The 20,787-nt window shown below is 43.8% G+C and overlaps 1 protein-coding gene across 1 annotated transcript in view; it reads right to left on the reverse strand.

The window, feature by feature from the left end:
* Positions 1 to 15,370, reverse strand: part of LOC141047408 (gastricsin-like) — an 81,354-nt gene extending 65,984 nt beyond the window's left edge. The window contains exon 1 of the mRNA XM_073542481.1: positions 15,215 to 15,370. The gene's annotated coding sequence lies outside the window, so the exon portion shown is untranslated. The remainder of the gene's footprint in view (positions 1 to 15,214) is intronic.
* Between the last annotated feature and the right edge of the window lie 5,417 nt (positions 15,371 to 20,787).

The following is a 20,787-nucleotide window of genomic DNA, read 5'->3' on the forward strand; positions in this document are numbered from 1 at the left end:
CTCGCTCACTCTCATAGCATATTAATACTATGCGATTGCTTAGGCCTCCGTTTAAAACATATGATTGTGCGCATTCTTTTCTTTATCGGGTTGCGTAGCAACGCATTGACATCAGCTTATTCTAGCGCATGCGCATTCTTCTTTACAACGTCCAGCCCTCTTTTTAACGTCTCGGCGTCTATTTACTTCCTTATAACAGCATCAGGGGAATTATCGCGCCTGCGCACTCACAACCATAGCCGCTTCTTTGCAGGCTTTAAATTCTTAGTGCACGCTAATCCCCTTATCATGCCTGCACTCTCCACAAACACCCGCTTCTTTGCAAGCTATGATTTATACATGCATAAAAGTTCCTCTTATCGCAGGAACATATAATCGTGCGCACTTTTCTTTGTCGGGTTGCATAGTAACGCATTGACGTCATCTTACTTTAGCGCATGCGCATTCTTCTTTGTAACGTTAAACCTACTTTTTCACGTCACGGCGCCTATTTACTTCCTTATATCAACATCAGGGGAATTATCGCGCCTGCGCATTCCCAACCATAGCCGCTACTTTGCAGGTTTTAACTTCTTAGTGCATGCTAGTCCCCTTACCGCGCCTGCGCACTCCACGAACAACCGCATCTTTGCAAACTATGATTAATAGATGCATAAAAATTCCTCCTATCACAGGATTATTTCATGAGAGCACTAATACCGCCCTCAGGGTGAATGGAATATCAATGCTTTACATTGTGGTCACAAATTATACCTAAAATGCTCACTATCTAATCCTCAACTAGACCTATAAGCATAAATCTTACCCTTGTAAAGAAATAGGTTTCACAGTCATTTTGGGCATATTTCAATATTTACTATCCAGTTTTAGGACTTTCAGGATATTGAGGGTATTAAACTTTATTAAATATCCCCTTAAAAAATCCTCTCAACTATCCCGAGCGATCACTCAAGACAATGTACAGTATTTTGCTCAGACCTTAGACATCCAAAAGAGACTTCTTATCTTCTCTTGATCCCATTCCATTTTTATTCCTAAGGTATTGACTCCGTGTTTAGACAAACAAAAAAAGGAAAATAACCCAATAGAGAAGTATAGCTCCTTTAGGATTCCCTCCTGAGTAACCACACTACCCTTTAACCCCTATACAGGGATCTGGTTTTACGTGGGGCACAATGGAGCTTGTCCTCCGGGGCTCCATCTCATTGCATATGGGTTAATTAGTTTACAAGAAAGCCATGAAAGATAGTTGGTCATTCAGGCCTGTTGGTTGGAGTGTTCTCAGCCAGAAAATCCACCTACATTCCCTTTGAAGGATCACTTTGTCCCAATCACCTCCTCTATGGGGGTAAGGAACTTTCTCAATCCCAACAAATTGAATTTTGCTATGATCACCCTGATGTATCCTATTGATGTGGTTAGCTATAGCTGTATCTCTTTTATTCACCACATCACCAACATGTTCACGTATTCTCTTCCTGAATTCCCTTCTTGTTTTCCCTATATATTCAATCCCACATATACACGTTGCCTTGTAAATTACTCCAGTGGTTCGACAATTAATAAACTGTCTAATGGTATAAACTTTCTTGTTGTTCGTACTCCTAAAGGTTTTCCCTTGTGTTACTGACTGACATGCACACAGTTACCACACCTATAGCACCCTTTAACCTCTCCTTCTAACCAGGTACGTGTTTGAATCTCTCTGAAGTGACTATGCATTAGTCTATCTTTTATAGATTTGTTCTTTCTGTATGTTACTTGTGGTTTAGAGCCTAAGGTTTTCTCTATATCCATATCCATTTTAAGAATTGGCCAATGTCTTTCTAAAATTGCTTTAAATTTTTCTGATCCATTCGAAAACCTAGTAATGAAACGTGTGACCTCTTTATCTTCTTTTTTATCAACTTTCCTCAATAGTTCTTTACGATCTCTTGCTATAGATTCCTCATAAGCGGCCCTTAGAACATGATCTGGGTATCCTCTCTCCTGAAATCTTTCCCTCATATCATCAGTTTGTTCTTTAAATTTCTGAGGGTTCGAGCAATTACGGCGTAACCTCAAGTATTGTCCTTTGGGTATTCCTTTTTTTTGTGGAAGGGGGTGACTACTCTCCCATCTTAAAAGTGAGTTAGTAGCTGTTGGTTTCCTATAATTGCTCGTTTCTACAGTTCCATCAATTCCCTTTTTAACGAGCACATCTAGAAATCTCATTTCTGATTCATGTACCTCATACGTAAATCTAAGGCCTAAATCATTACAATTGAGGTCATTGACAAAGGAAATAAACTCAGATTCTGTGTTTTTCCATATCACGAAAATATCATCAATATAGCGCAGCCATAGGGCTACGCTATCATATCGAGAATTCGTGTCATTAAACACAATTTTTTCTTCCCACCAGCCCAGGAGCAAATTTGCATAAGTGGGCGCACATGGGCAACCCATTGCAGTGCCCCTGAGCTGGTGGAAATACTTATTTCCAAAGAGAAAGACATTATTTGTAAGGCAAAATTCCAAAGCCTTCAAAACAAAATTATTGTGTTTCACAAAGAAACGTCCTCGAGACTTAAGGTAATATTCTACGGCCATAAGGCCTTTATTGTGGGGTATCGAGGAGTATAAAGCCTCCACATCTATACTCCCAAAAATCATGTCTTTCTCTAGGTATATGCCATCTAGTTTACATAAAAGATCGCCAGTGTCTCTAATATACGAGCTCAAATTCATTACAAATGGTCTTAGGATCCGATCTATGTACATTCCCAAATTCTGAGTCACACTATTGATACCTGCCACTATAGGTCGACCCTTCAAAGGGGTCATACCCTTATGGATTTTCGGGAGACAATAAAAAGTCGCCATAGTAGGATGCAATGGAATCAAGAAATCTTTTTCTTTCTTGTCAATCACCCCGAAGTCCAGGGCTTCATTGACTAGTATCTTAAGAGCATCAGATAGGCTCACTATAGGGTTTGATGATAGCTTCTCATAACTCAACTTATCCTCCAATATAGAAAGGCACATTTTCTTATATTTAGATGTATCCATGACAACTACATTCCCTCCTTTATCCGAACTTTTTATAATGATACTGCTGTCATTTTCAAGTCTCTTAAGGCTTTCCATCTCTTCTTTCCCTAAGTTATATGATCTTGAATTTAAAAGATCTCCTGATTTCATCAAATCATTTGTAACAAGATTAATAAAAATATCAATTGAATTGACATCACCTGTGGGAGGGGGCATAACCGTGCTCTTTTTCTTTAGATCTGTAAATGGACCCTCCCCTTTCAGGTTAGGATCAATATCCCCCAGGTGAAACAGAAACCGTACATCTTGTAATAGCTCTTCAGAAATACCCAGCTCTTGCGAAAACCTCTGATCTTGTTTAGAGAAATACTTTTTCCATTTTAGCTTGCGGGCAAACAGATGTAGATCTTTTACAGTTTCAAAAATGTCTATGTCTGATGTTGGTACAAACGACAGGCCTTTACTAAGTACACACATCTCAGTTTCAGTTAGGGGGCGTTGGGATAAGTTGATTACCTCTGGCCCTCTGGTCCGCTGTGGGGGTTTAGGCGGTTCCTTAATGAATAGCTTAGATCTAAAAAATCCCTCTTCGGTGACCTCTTATAGGAGCCTCTATTGAATTTACCTCTTTGTCCTCCTCTTCCTCTGCCTCTGAAATGCCTAGATCTACTCTCAGTGTCAGAAAATTCTGCCTCAGATGAGGATATATCAGTTTCAACTGATCTGTTATTTCTGACCACTTGTACTGAGTAGGCTTTGTTATCTCTGAATTCTTGGAGATCCCTATTAAACAACTTATGTTTCTTTTCTTTCAGATGATACTGAAATTTTTCTAGAGTATTCTGTAAATTGACCTCTTTTACCGAAAAATCAGACTCACCCGAATACTTTTTCGTGATCTCAATCTGATCTCTCAGGGATTCTGTAAGTTTATTTAAATTACTTTTTTCTTCCTCTAGGAGGAGTCTCATAAATCTGATCGAACTCTCTGTTGCTTCCTTTTCCCACTTAGTGAGTAAGGACGTGCTCCTATATCTAAACCCTGGGGTGAGGGTAATCCTCAGATGACGAGGTACAATACCTGATCGTATGTAATTTTCTAGACTCTGAACCTCCCACCATGAGGCTATCTGATCTCTATAAATTTTATCAAGTTCCTTGAAAGCTGCACTATATGTCGGAGTATATCTTTTTTGTGTAAACACCTTATCAGAGAATACCTCTTTGGCCTCTGTAATCCATATGTTTGTATCAATGCCTGTAGTCAAAAAACCTGCCATTGCCTGTATCAAGACGATTAACAGCAAGTGATCTTCTAGCTAGAAGACTCTATCTATACCAGCAAGCTAGAAAAATACCAAAAATAAAACTAATCTACTTTATTCAAAATTGAATTAAAAAGGACTTAGTCCATTCATAAAAATGTACATGTACAAAAAGACAAACACTTACAAAAACCGCTCAATCTGACGCGGTAAGACCAAATTTTCAAGCACCCTATCGGTATATCCTTGGTGTCTTTATCCAACTCTCCATAGACACCCCCTCGGAGTGTCCGCTTCGTGTGAATTTGTTTCAAAAAAACACTCTCATGGTGCTAGAAAAATGTCTTTCACAGATCTATTGTACTTTATGTGCCACTTCTGTGTAGCATACATAATCATCACTAACAATGATCTTGAACAAATATCATATTAACAGCCTTATTCAAATAACCACCTAAAAATAAGAAATGGCATGATAGACAATCTGTAATTATATATAACCAAGGTGTGAATCAAGGCATTTCCCTTTTTTGATCATACAATTCACCACCTTTACAGATTTTTTATGTCATTTAGTATATCATGGAAAGATCTCACCCGAATCTATACATTCATGGGTTCCTCCATGTGACGCTCCCTTCTCCCTACGCGTTTCACCACACAGATCATCAGGGGAGTACTAAGTACAGCGTTATGCCTACATAAGAAAAATGCCATCACTGGGCTGTTCATTTATCTGCTTTTTATAGCATGCACTCTTTAGTGTGTTCCCGCCTCATAAAGATGGGCGGGTGTATGCCCATGACCATTTCCTGTTTCTATGTCACCGTAGTGACAAGTCTGTCACTTCTATATTCATTAACATCATTCACTCGCTCACTCTCATAGCATATTAATACTATGCGATTGCTTAGGCCTCCGTTTAAAACATATGATTGTGCGCATTCTTTTCTTTATCGGGTTGCGTAGCAACGCATTGACATCAGCTTATTCTAGCGCATGCGCATTCTTCTTTACAACGTCCAGCCCTCTTTTTAACGTCTCGGCGTCTATTTACTTCCTTATAACAGCATCAGGGGAATTATCGCGCCTGCGCACTCACAACCATAGCCGCTTCTTTGCAGGCTTTAAATTCTTAGTGCACGCTAATCCCCTTATCATGCCTGCACTCTCCACAAACACCCGCTTCTTTGCAAGCTATGATTTATACATGCATAAAAGTTCCTCTTATCGCAGGAACATATAATCGTGCGCACTTTTCTTTGTCGGGTTGCATAGTAACGCATTGACGTCATCTTACTTTAGCGCATGCGCATTCTTCTTTGTAACGTTAAACCTACTTTTTCACGTCACGGCGCCTATTTACTTCCTTATATCAACATCAGGGGAATTATCGCGCCTGCGCATTCCCAACCATAGCCGCTACTTTGCAGGTTTTAACTTCTTAGTGCATGCTAGTCCCCTTACCGCGCCTGCGCACTCCACGAACAACCGCATCTTTGCAAACTATGATTAATAGATGCATAAAAATTCCTCCTATCACAGGATTATTTCATGAGAGCACTAATACCGCCCTCAGGGTGAATGGAATATCAATGCTTTACATTGTGGTCACAAATTATACCTAAAATGCTCACTATCTAATCCTCAACTAGACCTATAAGCATAAATCTTACCCTTGTAAAGAAATAGGTTTCACAGTCATTTTGGGCATATTTCAATATTTACTATCCAGTTTTAGGACTTTCAGGATATTGAGGGTATTAAACTTTATTAAATATCCCCTTAAAAATCCTCTCAACTATCCCGAGCGATCACTCAAGACAATGTACAGTATTTTGCTCAGACCTTAGACATCCAAAAGAGACTTCTTATCTTCTCTTGATCCCATTCCATTTTTATTCCTAAGGTATTGACTCCGTGTTTAGACAAACAAAAAAAGGAAAATAACCCAATAGAGAAGTATAGCTCCTTTAGGATTCCCTCCTGAGTAACCACACTACCCTTTAACCCCTATACAGGGATCTGGTTTTACGTGGGGCACAATGGAGCTTGTCCTCCGGGGCTCCATCTCATTGCATATGGGTTAATTAGTTTACAAGAAAGCCATGAAAGATAGTTGGTCATTCAGGCCTGTTGGTTGGAGTGTTCTCAGCCAGAAAATCCACCTACATTCCCTTTGAAGGATCACTTTGTCCCAATCACCTCCTCTATGGGGGTAAGGAACTTTCTCAATCCCAACAAATTGAATTTTGCTATGATCACCCTGATGTATCCTATTGATGTGGTTAGCTATAGCTGTATCTCTTTTATTCACCACATCACCAACATGTTCACGTATTCTCTTCCTGAATTCCCTTCTTGTTTTCCCTATATATTCAATCCCACATATACACGTTGCCTTGTAAATTACTCCAGTGGTTCGACAATTAATAAACTGTCTAATGGTATAAACTTTCTTGTTGTTCGTACTCCTAAAGGTTTTCCCTTGTGTTACTGACTGACATGCAACACAGTTACCACACCTATAGCACCCTTTAACCTCTCCTTCTAACCAGGTACGTGTTTGAATCTCTCTGAAGTGACTATGCATTAGTCTATCTTTTATAGATTTGTTCTTTCTGTATGTTACTTGTGGTTTAGAGCCTAAGGTTTTCTCTATATCCATATCCATTTTAAGAATTGGCCAATGTCTTTCTAAAATTGCTTTAAATTTTTCTGATCCATTCGAAAACCTAGTAATGAAACGTGTGACCTCTTTATCTTCTTTTTTATCAACTTTCCTCAATAGTTCTTTACGATCTCTTGCTATAGATTCCTCATAAGCGGCCCTTAAAACATGATCTGGGTATCCTCTCTCCTGAAATCTTTCCCTCATATCAAGGGGATAAGGGGATATTTAATAAAGTTTAATACCCTCAATATCCTGAAAGTCCTAAAACTGGATAGTAAATATTGAAATATGCCCAAAATGACTGTGAAACCTATTTCTTTACAAGGGTAAGATTTATGCTTATAGGTCTAGTTGAGGATTAGATAGTGAGCATTTTAGGTATAATTTGTGACCACAATGTAAAGCATTGATATTCCATTCACCCTGAGGGCGGTATTAGTGCTCTCATGAAATAATCCTGTGATAGGAGGAATTTTTATGCATCTATTAATCATAGTTTGCAAAGATGCGGTTGTTCGTGGAGTGCGCAGGCGCGGTAAGGGGACTAGCATGCACTAAGAAGTTAAAACCTGCAAAGTAGCGGCTATGGTTGGGAATGCGCAGGCGCGATAATTCCCCTGATGTTGATATAAGGAAGTAAATAGGCACCGTGACGTGAAAAAGTAGGTTTAACGTTACAAAGAAGAATGCGCATGCGCTAAAGTAAGATGACGTCAATGCGTTACTATGCAACCCGACAAAGAAAAGTGCGCACGATTATATGTTCCTGCGATAAGAGGAACTTTTATGCATGTATAAATCATAGCTTGCAAAGAAGCGGGTGTTTGTGGAGAGTGCAGGCATGATAAGGGGATTAGCGTGCACTAAGAATTTAAAGCCTGCAAAGAAGCGGCTATGGTTGTGAGTGCGCAGGCGCGATAATTCCCCTGATGCTGTTATAAGGAAGTAAATAGACGCCGAGACGTTAAAAAGAGGGCTGGACGTTGTAAAGAAGAATGCGCATGCGCTAGAATAAGCTGATGTCAATGCGTTGCTACGCAACCCGATAAAGAAAAGAATGCGCACAATCATATGTTTTAAACGGAGGCCTAAGCAATCGCATAGTATTAATATGCTATGAGAGTGAGCGAGTGAATGATGTTAATGAATATAGAAGTGACAGACTTGTCACTACGGTGACATAGAAACAGGAAATGGTCATGGGCATACACCCGCCCATCTTTATGAGGCGGGAACACACTAAAGAGTGCATGCTATAAAAAGCAGATAAATGAACAGCCCAGTGATGGCATTTTTCTTATGTAGGCATAACGCTGTACTTAGTACTCCCCTGATGATCTGTGTGGTGAAACGCGTAGGGAGAAGGGAGCGTCACATGGAGGAACCCATGAATGTATAGATTCGGGTGAGATCTTTCCATGATATACTAAATGACATAAAAAATCTGTAAAGGTGGTGAATTGTATGATCAAAAAAGGGAAATGCCTTGATTCACACCTTGGTTATATATAATTACAGATTGTCTATCATGCCATTTCTTATTTTTAGGTGGTTATTTGAATAAGGCTGTTAATATGATATTTGTTCAAGATCATTGTTAGTGATGATTATGTATGCTACACAGAAGTGGCACATAAAGTACAATAGATCTGTGAAAGACATTTTTCTAGCACCATGAGAGTGTTTTTTTGAAACAAATTCACACGAAGCGGACACTCCGAGGGGGTGTCTATGGAGAGTTGGATAAAGACACCAAGGGTATACCGATAGGGTGCTTGAAAATTTGGTCTTACCGCGTCAGATTGAGCGGTTTTTGTAAGTGTTTGTCTTTTTGTACATGTACATTTTTATGAATGGACTAAGTCCTTTTTAATTCAATTTTGAATAAAGTAGATTAGTTTTATTTTTGGTATTTTTCTAGCTTCCCCAAAGGAATAGCTAGCCCCCGAATATATATTGCCGGTGAGACAAGATGAAGCACAAATCACAGGCAGAGAATAGAGGAAGCAAATGATGGGGCCCAAACTGTCTAGATAGAAAAGGACAGGAAAGATTACTGTCTGCAATCACGCAAAAAACCCTAAGAAAAACGTCTGATATGCAAAAATACTGAGGTCACACAACCTCTCCCCCTCTAAATCAGAACTATGGTGTGAACTGGTTACTAAAAAGACTAACATACGCTGTGGCATATGGAACAGGGTCCAGCACAGGTCCCAACAGGGAACCAGGCTGAACTAACACCAGCTAAGCAAAAATCAGAGGCAAGCAATAATGGATTCAATGCAAAAAAAAAAGATTCAAGAAGACAAATAACTTATCTGAAAGATGCAGGACAGAGCAGGAGACAAGCAGACTTCAAAATATGCTCAGGAAGCAAACCAAATCACCGGCAAGAGCTGAGAGAAGGTTGTTCACTTAAATCTCCCCAGTCTGTAACACCTGACCTACAATCATCCTGCTCAGGTGATTGACTTCTGTCAGCTCAACCAGCTCCATTACCAGCAGCAACCACCAGAGGGAGCCCAAACTCAGAAGCCAGGTCAAAAGTGTTCACAACACACGTTAGTGATGGAATACAGGGCAGCATCAAGATGGTAGCAGTTAAATTAATGGGAACAATCCCAAATGTCCGGGGCAAAACGGACAGGGAACCCCTGAAGCGGGTTGGTCTGGCCAGTCATGGAGCTGCGATAACAAAGGAAATGGTACGATCCTGCGATATTCCTGGAGGAGTGAAGGACAGCACAGGGAAAGGAAAGGCTATACTCAGTGAAGAATCTTGTGTTGTTTCTGTGGTAAAACTGGTTGCGCTGTGTAAAGAACTGAGTAAAGTTGTTTGGTTGGAACTGGATATGGACCGTGACTGACATTGCGTGGTATTTAAAGGAAGAGGGCCCCAGAAGACCAGAGTGGACTCTGATGTGCAAGTAAGTGAACCACCAAGTGCACAACAGAAGGAGCAATGTGTTTATGTCATGGTGGGCCAGGGTGTGACAGAGCAGCCACTGTTAGCCATGACTACCACCCCCCTGGCTTCCGTTACACTTGTCCATGGCTACTGTCTCACACCATGTTACAGGTGTAGTTTCCAAAATTAAGTCATTTTCTAGAGGATTTCTGCTCTTATGATACCTCAGGGGTTCACAAACATATTCCTGCAAAATCATTGCTAAAAAAGTCAAATAGTGCTCCTACACACCTAGGGAACCTGTATTCACTGGTTAGGGTCAGAAAGGAGATAGACGCTGAAATATTAAATGTGCAGTGCTGCCGAGAGGTGATCCACAGCATAAAGAGACGTATGAACTGGGATAGTGAGGTACTGAAGAGAATTACTGACGAAACAGGGTGGCCTTCCACCTTCAAGGGGTACTTGGATAGGACAACATTCCACGAGGAACCCGAGACCTTGCTAGGGATCAAGGTAACAGACCTAAAGAGCACTGAGAGTGTGGGACTAATTGGGGTCCCAAGCGGAAGATCCAGGGCAACCACAATAATAGGATGTGGAACCGCTGAGCAAGTAGAGAGACTGCGGCCTAGAAGCTGAGTTGAGGTGAAATAGGAAGATACAGTGTGTGTCGCCGGCCCTGGAATAGACTACAGTGGAAGGAACCAGAACCAAGAGACAAGAAAAACCGACTAAAGTCCAAAAATATTACGAGTATAAAATTCAATTTTTATTAGTATATCAGGATTAAAAAATGGTATGTGATCAAAATTACATAAATACGAATAACAGTACAAATCTATTAACCAAATATATATAAAAAATGCACAAATTGTGAATATATACAGTATATGTGTAGTATTTTTTATCACATACATACACATATTTGACAATTATTGTATATCCGTGTACTTTTAGTGATATTCACATCATCTTTACATTTCTGGATAGTTGTGCCCCATCTTTTTTGGCATATAGATTTGTACTGTTACTCGTATTTATGTAATTTTGATCACATACAATTTTTTAATCCTGATATACTAATAAAAATTTAATTTTATACTCATAATATTTTTGGACTTTAGTTGGTTTTTCTAGTCTCTTGGTTTTGGTTGGTCTTTTCCGATTGTCCAATTTCATTAGGTCCATTTTCGCAACAGTGCTCAATTTTTTACTCTATTTATACTCTGACTTACCATGTTTGTATAAATATATTTTATTTTTAGCACCCTGTTCCCCTTCTTCTGTGTTATTATTACAGTGGAAGGAAACAATGTGTCTAAAAATGATTTTCATTGTGAAGGGTATGAGCTTAAGACTGTGTACCCACTATCCTTTGTACATAACCCTTATCAAGTTTTGTAAAGTCCTCACGTTTGAACGTAAGTCTCCTTTATTCATCTATAAAATTTGTGGTCCTGAACAGACAATAGCATCTGCTAAAGGCAGCCTGCATGAGCACAAGGCCTTCACTTTACCAATACCCGGCTAGGACCTCTCTTTCCCTGTAAAGTGTCAGGGCATTATGAAGCAGCAGCTTGGCCATGACTACATCCCACGGTCATTTTACAGATCCACAGTGTCAAATGCTGCAGAGAGATCCAGGAGAATCAGAAAAGCATAGTGACCATTTGATTTAGTTGTTTGTAGATCATTAGGAACTTTAGTAAGGTAGTTTCAATAGCGTGTAAAATGCGGAAATCAAAAGGAAAATTATCTGAAAGATAGTGGATATTCTGACTCCATGACTAAGCTGCAAATGTAGGGCACCATGAGACACAGTTTCTAGGCTGTCTTTTTACTGTACTCACACAAAGTCATATCCTCAGATAGTCTTAACTCAACCATAGGAGGGACGTATGAAGATTCCAGAAGAAGGTTTATTTCCCAGCTGAATTGTTAAAGATGTACACACATACAACAGGTAAAAAAGGCTTTCCAGAAACATGGCTGTGGGTCCACCTCCCTGTCAGCGGGATGTGTCACAGCAGCGGTGAACCGGTCCGTGGCCCTGGGCGCCCAAGTAATGGGGGAATTGAAATGGTGGGATGTAGTGAATGGAATAGTTCGTGACGCCACCTGTGGTGTTCGGCAAGTGAGGTGTTAGGCCGACGCTGCATGCAGATCCTCTGGGACTGATGGTGTGTTGCAGCCAAGATGTTGAAGCTCCCCACAGGTGGAGTTGTAGTCGCAGGGCAGTGTAGATGTGGTTGGCACGGGGGTGTAGCGGTGCCGGGAAGGTAGGAAGCAGACAAGACACAGCGGGGTGCAATTTCTGTACCTTTACTTGATAACTGCATTCCAGGGTCCTGATTACAGATGGTAACGGAGCAGGCTAGCCTGGAAGCAATTCAGGGATTCTCTCTCAGCAGATGGGTTATGCAGTCTCCTTGCTAGCGCTTATTGGTGGGATCTCCAGTACCGAGTTACACTGAAGTTCCTCCTGTCAGATGTTCTCAAGAACTCTACTTGTACGGCAGAAACTGTAGCCTGTTCCAGGGACTCCTCTCTCCTAAGTCCCGGCTCACTATACGTGTTGCTGTTGTGCCCTCAAGTCTTAGATGGGAGTAGTGCATTTACAACCTTCTACTCCTCTGGCGTCTGCTGTAGGACCATCAGTGTCCTTACAGCCGTGGAGACCAGGCTCCAGGTCATGTGCTCTTACGGAGATGAGCTCTTCCTCTCAGCTCTATCTCAGCGCTCCTTCCACACGTCTGTACACTTCACCCTCCGCAGACTAACTGACCACTCCTTCCTCTTGGCCCTCAGAGAGCACTCCTACCCTGAATCCCGGTTCAGAGTTCCCCCTGCTGGCCTGGAGTGGAACTGTGTTGCATGCATAGATTGACTGCGAGAGAGACCCGTCATTGCCTCCAAGCCTGGCATTACCCTCCCAGGAGGAAGGCAGAGCCACTGTGGCGACCATACTCCTGGGGGCGCCACAGCTGCATACACATGAGCTTCTAAGATGGCTGATAGATGGTGAAAGAGGAAGAAGGGAGTGGATACTGACATCAGAGAGAGACAGGGAGAGAGGAAGGACAAACTTCTAAAGAGAGCAAACCTTATTGCATAGCAATGAAACAATAATATCTAACAACACAATGATAATGTAATATTGTCTGTATGATTCCCAAATCATTCAACGTGACAGCGGATCAGATAGGAGTAGACCAAGCCTTCAAGACGAAGCGTTGCGTGCATTCTAAGTCATCACTTCTGGAACGTCATATTCAAGTGATGCCTAGGAATAATGTATGTGGTGGATAAGAAAATCATGCTAGTTATTGCACTCACCGCGTACATTCCAGCAATACAACCAACAGAAGTAAAACCTATTGCAAGAATTGCTATGTCCCATAACCACAGCGAACTTGCAAATATGATTGAAATAGCAAAAATCCATATTTTTTGGCAAATAATAAGGGCTCTTGTATAAAAATTTATAAAGACAAATGGATAGAATTTTTTATCACAGTGCAGTCAACATAATAAAAAAAAGGACAATACTAAATATGTAGGCAAAAAATATGGACTTATAGGGTACTGTAATAAACAAAATTTGAAAAATTACCATAATAATATAGAAACACAGAATAAGTAATAACTATCTGATATGAGTTTGTGGATTCGATTTTCAGATCCATGAAAACCTAGGGACTATTTACCTATGGTAAAAATACCTATAAGGGCCTAGCATAGGTAGATATTAACCCACCTATATCGGGCCCTTATAGGTGTGTCTTTACACAACCCCCCAGGTGAGCACTACCATCACTCTCACCCTCTTAATTCTCTTGCAGTACTGCCAAATTGTGCTCATCTATCCCAACCAGACCTTAGCAGAAGTTAAATCTTAGTAGAGAAGGGGAGAAGGTTGTGGTAAGAGAGGAGAGGAGAGATAGTAAAATCATACACTGAGCAAAGTCTGAAGACCAGGTCTAATGTATTCCCATCTTCATGAGTAGGATAATTGATAAGCTGTGAAAGGCTGAGGGAGGAAGTTAGAAAGAATAAACAAGTGGCAGGTGGGGAGAGGGGATTATCAAAGGGGATGTGATGGGAAAGTGCCCCATGAGGATGTGGCGCCCCTGAGGGTTCAGTTGCCACAGAGGTACTGCACCTCCTCCTGAGGTGTGGTGCCCCACCATCCAGGTAAGGTGGGAACTCCTCACCACGCTCCAACACTCGCATCCCACACAACACAGTAGTTCAGCAAAGCCACATTGCGGCTCCCTTCTTGGAGTGTAGCAGAGCACCTTTGGTAGCTCCCTGCTTGGAACACTAAACATGCTGGGAGGTGGGTGGAGTTTAGAATACATAAAAGAGCGGGAAGGTGTAGGATTTGGGGGTCAGTCAGTCAGAGAGTCACTCAGAGAGGAGTGAGGAAAGGAGATCCCTGGAAGAGGGATGGAGGAAGGAGGTGCTGCAGCAGACCTCAGTGACCTGGGTCTGCTGATACGGGAAAGGAAAGAAGGAGAAAGACATAGAACTGAAACCTGATCTTCCATAAGAAGGAAAGACTAGTACGGAATGTAGGAGTAAAAGTGAACAGAGGACGTGCGTTAGAGGAAGAACCCTGCCTAGAAGTTCTAAGCGCAAGGCCGGGGCCCAGTCACCGAGGTTACCAGCTTCTACACTGCCTGCGCCTCTCAGCTACCCCTACATCTACACTGCCCTGGGACTACAGCTCCACCTGTGGGGAACTTCACCATCTTGGCTGCAACACACCACCAGTCCCAGAGGATCTGCATGCAGCGTCGGCCTAACATCTCACTTGCCGAACACCACAGGTGGCGTCACGAACTATTCATAAACTCTATTCACCCCTTTTTGCCATGGAGCCCCAGGGCCACGGACCGGGTCACAGCTTCTGTGACAACTCCCATTGAGATCAACGGGCACGGTACCAAGTACCCCGCCAGCCCTGGTCGGGCGCTCCAATGAGAATTGGAATGTGACAGGATAGAAAGTGTGGATACAGGTTACAAAATTATCCTTTTAATAGTTTAGCAGTTTCTTGATACCATTAAATATGTATTGTTTTATCTTTAGTACTGATTCTTATAGAACCACAGTATATTATTAAACTTTTTGTGAAAGAAGTTTTAAACCTACTGTAGGGATTCGCTCTGGTAGGCAATAGCAGGGCGGCAGTAACGAGGCAACACACAGGCATAAAGTCAAATTCCAGTGGTTTTAATGTCACTCAGTAACTAGCAGCTTAACAAAACATAAGGAAAACCAAACACATACTCCAGCTTGGAGAACCACTGGTCCCAGACTCACCCTTTGCACAGGACAGGCGTAACTAAGTGGCTGCCAGGTCCTGCGGCATCCGCCAGGTGCCATTCCCGGGGTTCTTCCGAGTCTTGCTGCTATAGTCCTGCAGCACGGGAATCCTGTATGCAAGTTTCAGGCTGAGTCCACACAAGTTCCTGTAGCTTCCAGAAACACACTCGCACTGTGGTCATTACCAACCTCCATTACATAGGGCCTAACCCCTCCCACCAGTGAGGTAGACACCACATGGGCTGATCACGTGACCCTGACATCATCGCAGGTCCCGTCTTTAGGGAAAAACCCGGCCAAACATTAATCTGCAGGGAGAAACATATCTTCCATCCAGTAAAACACCCTTTACTGTACCACATGCCTCCCCCCTATGTTCAACCCCAAGGGGGTGGACACATGACATACAGTGAATTCTGGACAGGGCATCTGCATTCCCCTGTAGTCTGCCTGCACGATGTTCCACTGAAAATTTAAAATTTTGCAGGGACAGGGACCACCTGGTGACTCGGGCATTCCTCTCCTTAGCATAAGAGGGGAATGATCTGTCACCAACCGAAATGTTCTCCCCAGCAAATAGTAGCGCAATGATTCCAGTGCCCACTTGATGGCCAGGCACTCTCTCTCCACAATACTGTATCGGGTTTCAGCTGGGGTAAGCTTCCGGCTTAGGAAGCTAACAGGATGCTCTTCCCCGTTAACTTCCTGAGACAGCACGGCACCGAGGCATCAGTCTGCACCACAAACTCTTTTTTGAAATTTGGAATGATCAGGACTGGTGAACCACACAGTACCCCTTTTAATTTTGCAAAGGCCTCCTCTAACTGATCATTCCAGTGGACCAACACAGATTTTTTTTCCTTTTAAACCATCTGTTAAAGGCGCGGACAGGGTTGCAAAGTTGGGAATGAACCGCCTGTAATATCCCACTAAACCCAAAAAGGCTTTTACCTGTTTTGTTGTGAGGGGGCAGGGCCAGTTCTGAATTGCCTCTACTTTGTTTACTTGGGGCTTGAGAACTCCTCTCCCAATGACATACCCCAAGTACCGGGCTTCTTCCAACCCTATGGAACACTTCTTTGGGTTGGCAGTTAGCCCTGCTTGTCGCAGAGAGTCTATCACTGCCTGTACTTTTGCTAAGTGGCTTTCCCAGTCGGTGCTGTACACAATGATATCGTCAAGATAGGCTGAGGCATAGCGGCGATGGGGACGGAGCACAATATCCATTAACCGCTGGAACGTTGCTGGTGCGCCATGCAACCCAAAGGGTAATACCTTATACTGGAACAGCCCCTCAGGTGTTACAAAAGCCGTTTTTTCCTTCGCTGCCTCTGTGAGGGGTACCTACCAATAACCTTTTGAGAGGTCTAGAGTTGTAAAATACCGTGCTTCCCCAAAGCACTCTATCAACTTGTCAACCCGGGGCATGGGGTAGGTGTCAAATCTTGAAATGTCATTGAGTTTTCTAAAATCATTACAGAATCTTAGAGACCCATCAAGCTTGGGTATTAGGACTTTTGGGCTGGCCCACTCACTCTGAGACTCTTCTATGACCCCTAACTGTAGCATAGCTTTCACCTCTTCCGAGATGGCTTGTCGCCGGGCCTCAGGCACCCGAAAAGGCTTTAGTCGGACCTTGGCCTGTGGCTCTGTGACAATGTCATGTTGGATTATGGAGGTGCGTCCAGGGAGCTCCGAAAAAACATCTGTATTTCGGCTAATGAACTCCCGGACCTCCTGAACCTGTCTAGGAGACAAAGTATCTGCAATTTTGACCGCGGGTTGGGCTTCTCCTGCCTTGCCCCGAGGTAACAGAGCCTTTTCCATCTGAAACGCTGGCAGCGGACTATCCCCACCAAGGTGCTCTCTATCTTTCCAGGGTTTAAGCAAATTAATATGGTAAATCTGCTTTGGCTTTCTCCGTCCTGGCTGGTGTACCTTGTAGTCTACTGGCCCCACCTTCTCCATGATCTCGTAGGGTCCCTGCCACCTTGCGAGAAATTTGCTATCTACAGTAGGCACAAGCACCAACACCCAATCCAAAGGGCTAAAGGTTCTTACCCGAGACTCCCGGTTATAGACCCGACTCTGTGACCGTTGTGCTGCCTCCATATGTTCCCGGACCAGGGGTAGGACTGTCTCCATTCTCTCTTGCATTTTTGCAACATGTTCTATCACTCTTTTGTGGGGGGTAGGTTGGTTCTCCCAGGCCTCTCTGGCTATATCGAGTAAGCCCCGTGGATGTCTGCCATACAATAGTTCAAAGGGCGAGAACCCCGGAGATCCCTGAGGCACCTCCCGTACTGCAAACAACAAATATGGCAATAAGAGATCCCAGTCCTTCCCATCTTTGGAAACTGCCTTTTTTAACATGCTCTTCAGCGTCTTATTGAACCTTTCTACCAGACCATCTGTTTGGGGATGATAGACCGATGTGCGCAACTGTTTAACATTTAACAACCGGCAGAGTTCCTTCATAATTTTTGACATAAAGGGGGTTCCCTGGTCTGTTAAAATCTCTTGCGGAATTCCCACCCGTGAAAACATACCCATGAGTTCCTTTGCTATAAGCTTAGCTGATGTATGGCGCAGCGGAATGTCTTCAGGATATAGGGTAGCATAATCTAGAACTACAAGAATGTGTTGGTGTCCCCTTGCCGACTTATTGAGAGGCCCCACCAGGTCCATGGCCACTCTCTCGAAGGGCACCTCTATAATTGGCAAAGGCACCAAAGGGCTCCGAAAGTGAGGCTGGGGACTGGTTACCTGGCACACTGGACAGGAGCTACAGTATCGTTTAACTTCTTCATGGACCCCTGGAAAGTAAAATCGCTGCAGAATTCGGTCAAGTGTTTTCTTTTGGCCCAAATGCCCCCCGAGTACATGCGCATGCGCTAAATCCATTACCAGCCTCCGATACGTCTGAGGTACCAGTAATTGTTCTACCATTTCCCCCCCCCCCCCGTATTTTCTCCACTCGGTACAACAAATCCTGGTTCAGCTCAAAGCGTGGCAACACCATATCTGCCCCAGGTTGTTGGGGTTCCCCATTGACAAACAGTGCATTTTCTCTGGCCCGGGCTAAAGTAAGGTCTCGGAGTTGCGCTGTACCAAAATTGTCACCTGATACATTCAAGTCTGACAACTCAGGTCCCGGCGGCAAGTCTTCCACCTCTCCAGCCAATACTTCCCTGGGAGAATTCTCCCCCTCCTCCACTGAAGGGAAGGTTATTCCTACAGCCAGCACTTCTTCCTCCGGGCCACCAGGTTCATGCCCCACTTCTGGAGAATGTAACCTGGTTGCCTCTGGTGCCGGCAGCTGCTCAGTGGGTGGGACAAGAGACGGCCACAGCACAGAAAACAAAGGAAAAGTCACTTCATAATGTAAATTAGTCACCACCCCCACCTTGTGGCACCGCCTCCCCGCTGGCGTGCTGATTACCACTAGTGCAGTGGGATAGTCTTTTAAGTCTCCATGTATACACAACACCCCAATTTTTCGACCCGTATACTCGCTGGTGTGTATCCAGCTGGCTCGTACCAGGGTTACAAGACTCCCTGAGTCCAATAGGGCCACAGCCGGGGTGCCCTCCACTTCCACCTGACACAAATGTTCCATATTGGGACCTTTCGGGGTACCCATTGCACACATCGGTTCGGCATAGTGGGACTGGCGGTACCCAAAATTTGTGTCCATGGGTTCAGTCAGGTGGGGGCAGTCAGCTCTCCTACGACCTGGTTTCTGGCGCTGCCAGCAGATTATGGGGCTCCTTACTTCCCCAGATAAGTCCTGAGTGGCCTTCCTGGGCTCCGCTCGCCGAACCAGGGGTGGGGACTTAGGGAACCTTCCTGTTACCTTCCGGGGGTCCCTCCCTGTAGCTCTTTGGTAGCCCCATACCTTTCTATGAGGTCTATCATTTGCATGGCATTAGTAGGGGATGCCTGTCTGGAGGGAGTGGGGCAAAGCCCTCCAAAATTTATCAGTCACTATGCGGTCCAGCATGGCCGTGGGGGACAACACCTCAGGCTGCAACCACTTTTGTAACAGGTGCAACAGGTCGTAATACTGGGACCGGGCCGGCTTGGAGGGGGTAAACTCCCACTGGGCCCGAACTAACACATTTACCCCAAGACGTGCCAGTATCTCACTCTTGACGACCATGTAGTCTGCCCTTTGCTCCGTGGGTAGGTCCTGATACGCTTTCAAAGGTCCTGGGGCCAGAAACAGAGCGATGATTTATGTCCACTGGTCCCGTGGTAGCTTCTCTCTGTCAGCAACTCCTTCGAACATCTCCAGGTATGCCTCCACATCGTCCGATTTCTCCATCTTGGGAATCGCTATACGAACCGCTTTCCGGACCTCATGGATTCCCCGGTCAGCTCCTTTTGTCTGCGCTGCCGTGATATGCTGTATCAACTGCTGATTGGTTTCCTGCTGCTGCATAGCCTGCTGCTGCATAGCCTGCTGCTGCATAGCCTGCTGTCGCATGGCCTCCTGTTGCTGCTGCAGCATGGCCTCCTGTTGTGCGTTCATTCTCTGGTCCACCAGCTGTGAGTTTTCCTTCCAGACTCCCTCTGGTGGTAACAGGAGGTAGTGTGGATGATTTAATCAGTAGAGATCTACCATCTGATAATGAGGATGACGATTGGACCTCAGGAATCTTAGACTGGATTTAAGACAGCCAACGCCCTAGTCTAGTGCTGGTGATTGCTTCTGGCTTCTCAGGTCTTGGCTTTCAGCTCTGTTCCAGCCTTGTCAAAGCTAAGTGTTTTTGCTAATGTTCACACTTGATTTTGTTGGTCTATTCAGTTTTTTGTGTGTTCAGCCAGCCCCGGCTGGGGTTGTGCTGAATTTCCACTCTTATTTATCTGTATTTGCCAGTTTGCTTTTTAGTCCCTTATTAGATTGGCCTCTTTTTGCTCTGTCTCAGAATATTTCAGAGTGCTGATATAGTGGGAGAAGTCTAGTGACTTCAGGGTTAATTTTGTAATCAGATGTGTTGGACATTATTTTTTGTAGGGTTTTTGGCAGATTGCAGACAGTGTCTTTCCTTTCCTGTTCTTTATAGTTAGTTGGGCCCCATCGTTTGCTCTGCCTATTTTCCTGCCTGTATTTGTGTTTTCATCTTATTTCACCATCAATACATGTGTGGGGGCTGTCTATTCCTTTGGGGTCTGCTCTGGGGCAGTTAGTTTTCCCTTTTCTTGCTTTAGGTTTATGTAGTCCTCCGGCAGTGACGAGGCGTCTAGATCATCGTAGGAACGCTCCACTGCTACTGCTAGTTGTGTGGTTAAGATCAGGGATCTGCAATCTGCATAGTTACCAACCTCTCTGGTTTTCTGGGACTTAGCTTTTTGTTGTCCTCCTCGGTGACCCATTCATAACAGCCTCCTGTTGCTGCTACATAGCCTGTATGTGCGCTTTTACTGTGGCCTCCATTTCTGGAAAGTTCCCCGCCTGGGTCTCTGCCACTCGTTTCACCCAGGATATAGGCTGGGGTGCAAATCAAAAATAAAAAAAACCAGCCTGGCCTCACTGCTTCTGCCCGCATTCAGTCCACCAATTGTAG

Source organism: Dendrobates tinctorius, unplaced genomic scaffold (genome assembly GCF_039654945.1).
Source record: "Dendrobates tinctorius isolate UK_male_01 unplaced genomic scaffold, ASM3965494v1 ptg000127l, whole genome shotgun sequence".
In the NCBI taxonomy this organism is placed as follows: domain Eukaryota; kingdom Metazoa; phylum Chordata; class Amphibia; order Anura; family Dendrobatidae; genus Dendrobates; species Dendrobates tinctorius.